Genomic DNA, 3373 nt, shown 5'->3' on the forward strand with positions numbered 1-3373 from the left:
TTACATGGAGAACGCTGCACGTGGCTAAGTTAATGCGCGTAGCATACACGAGCGCTGTTAGATAATTAATGACTCGCGGCTAAATTAAGCACGTAATACTAATACGATGTTTGTATGGCCGAGCATGAAGCGTGATATGGTCGGTACAACAACGTGAGTGGGAGGGGGCGGGGTGTATAGGGTATAGGGAGAATTTTCGTCATGTTTGTTATGGGTACGTTAATTGTTTGAAGAAATAAAACGAGTTTTTTTTATCTCTTTCCCTCCTCTCTCTCTCTCTCTCTCTCTCTCTCTATCTCTCTCTTTTTCTCTCTATCTAGTTGTTTTATAAAGAAAGTCCATTGTCAAATTTTCTTCCCCAAAAGAAAGTTTTTCTGGCGTTTGTCTGAAAAAGAAGAAGACAAAAAAAAGAAGAAGAAAAAGAAAGAAACAAAAAGAGCAAAGCAAAAAAAAAACGAAAGGAAACCCTTGAAAAAAGAAAAAGAAAAAGAAAAAGAAAAAGTGGAAGAAGAAAAAAAGACATGAAAAAGATAAAAAAAAAAAAGAAGAAAAAAGAAAGAAAGAAAACGCATTATTAGGTCGACTTTATAGCGTCAAGCGGAAGGAAAGAACTTTCAGACGTTCCTTTAAACTTAGTTTCAACGTGTTCGGGTGTGCAAACGCGTTCGTAAACTCAATCGAGCATTCTGAGAGCGAAGCAGGTACTTTTGAGAAAGGAATTGGAACAGTGCCGGCGTGTACGAGCCCGTCTTTTCGGGAACTTTGCCTAATGTGCGAGAAAAAACAATCGTCTAATTTTTTTATCTTCCTTTTTTTTTTCTTTTTCTTTTTTTTTTTTAAAGTTACAACACGAGGTCCAATCGAGGTCATAGCGTAATATTAATTGAAAGAAGAAATATATGTAGATCTTGAAAGTGTTCTCAGGTGATATTGGCTCTCTCTCTCTCTCTCTCTCTCTCTCTCTCTCCTTAGTCTAAATAAAAAATAATAGATATAAATAAATAATCAAATGTTACGTCGATGTAAAGAGATTTAGTTTAAACGTATAAAAAATTATCGTTGGACCACGTTCCTAAATCCGACGTTTAAATCTGTTACGATCCGATTGTTATTATCGTTTCGAACGAACGCAAAAAAAAAAAAAAGAAAAAGAAAAAAAGAAACACAGAGGAAAGGGAGTAAAAAAAGAAAATGTAGAGCAGCGATCACAGGTGACAAACGGCGATAAACATTTCTCTGAATATTTTCTAATAGATGATCTCTTTTTATCTCGCAACGACACGTTTTATACATTACTCGTGTTTCGAACTCCACTTCACTCCACAGTCATATGTATGTATGTATCTTTTTCCCTATCGTTCTTCTCTCTCTACACAATCTCTCCCCGGTGTAGTCGAAGGTTCGTGCCCCATGTAAGATTAGAAAGATACACCCTAAGATATAGTAAGCTAACCGCAACGAACTACTAGGAAGAGGAAAGAGAGAGAGAGAGAGAGAGAGAGACAGAGAGAGAGAGAGAGAGAGAGAGAGAGAGAGGGAGAGAGAGAGGGAGAGAGAGAGAGAGAGAGAGAGACAGAGACAGAGACAGAGAGTACAGCGAGAGTCGCATTTAAACGTTTTACCGAATGGGACGGAAAATGCACGCGTTGTTGTTGGTCTAAATGTTGGTGCATACATACATAAATGCGTATATATATATGTATGTACGTATGAATGTATGTACGTATGAATGTACGTACGTACGTACGTATGTATGTATGTATGTATGTATGTATGTATGTATGTATGTATGTGAATATGTGTTCGTACGCTCGTGTGAGTAGGGATGCCAAGTGTTACCGGGAACCACTTAAGGGTGGTCGTACATATCCAGCTGACACGTGTCAATGACATATGTCAATACTGGTACGGCACGTACCCGTCGAACGTGAGAACGCGTTAGTATCGAAAAAGGTACTTTCTGTCTCTCCCGTATGTATACACGCATTCCCGTAAAACCGTTTCGTACGGTACCAATCTTCCGTCTCACACGTTTTTCGAAGGATCACGTTCGTACTTTTAGCTACGAAGGAGTCCTCGATTTCTTTTGGGGATGAAAAGAAAGAGAGAGAGACAGAGAGAGAGAGAGAGAGAGAGAGAGAGAAAGAGAGATAGAGATAGAGAGAGAGGGGGGAAGAGAGGAATGAGAGAGAGAGAAATATTTCAAAACGACCTTCATTTCATTTTTCACACTATGAATTCCAACGTTTTAAATGATTATATTTAATCTCATTACTACAATCGATGGTAATCTTATCAATCACATTTCTTTTTGTTTTCGATGTGTTTCGATTTAGAGAATATTTAAAAAAAAATTTTTTATATTGATAAACAATTATTAGGTATTATAAAAATGTTCTAGTATTTGTTCATTAGGGCATTATAAAATTCGTAAAATTACTTTATTTGTTTGATGGTAAACATACTGTAGATATAATTATTCTTGGTATGATAAAGATTATATATATATATTTATTTATTTATTTATTTATTTTTATGACGAACGTTCGTCGTTATCATTTTGTTTTGTTATTTTATTTTGTATAATATAGTAAGCATAGACAACCTTGTAACGTCACATAATATCTGAAGGTTTCTCTTCTTTTCATTCCTCATTTCACTCTTGGACATCGTAGTTCACGTCGTCGTAATGTACATATGTATGTAACACAATTTTTTCTCCCGATCGATCCGGCACGTTTTACAAGCGGTCAATCGCAATGTGCACAGTTGGTATCCATCCAGTCGGGTATCGGAACCGAACTCGTCCAATCAATTAAATTAGCGGTCACGATTGCGGCGGTATTCGTATTTGTTACTTACCGCATCGGTCCAACCGAATGTTTACAGAGAGTTTTCATTGATCCTCTATATAATATTTCAACGTATGTACGTGGCTACGACGAAAGAATCATTTTCTCTCTCTCTCTCTCTCTCTCTATCTCTTTCTCATTCGTTCTGTGAATATTACTCTGCTTTCTGTTTTTAATTAACATCCATTCTCTTGTTCTTGATAATAATCGACGAATCTTGAAAACAATGGAGAATCAGAGAGGACGAAAAAAAGAAAAGGAAAAGAGGGAGAGAGAAGGAGAGAGAGAGAGAGAGAGGAGAGAGGAGAGAGGAGAGAGAGAAAAGAAAAACATGTATAATAAAACGTAGGATAAGTAAACAAAAGGCGCGTTATTCGATGATTAGGAAAGTCAATCTTTGGAAAAGTCGCGGTAAAAGGTTCGTCGTCGCGCGATCTCTCGCGACACGATTGGCATAGGACGAAGGCAAGGGTGAAGAGGGTGTAAAGAGGGAGGAAGGGTGGCAGTCGGGACGAGTGCGC

This window comes from Vespa crabro, chromosome 5 (genome assembly GCF_910589235.1).
Source record: "Vespa crabro chromosome 5, iyVesCrab1.2, whole genome shotgun sequence".
In the NCBI taxonomy this organism is placed as follows: Eukaryota; Metazoa; Arthropoda; class Insecta; order Hymenoptera; family Vespidae; genus Vespa; species Vespa crabro.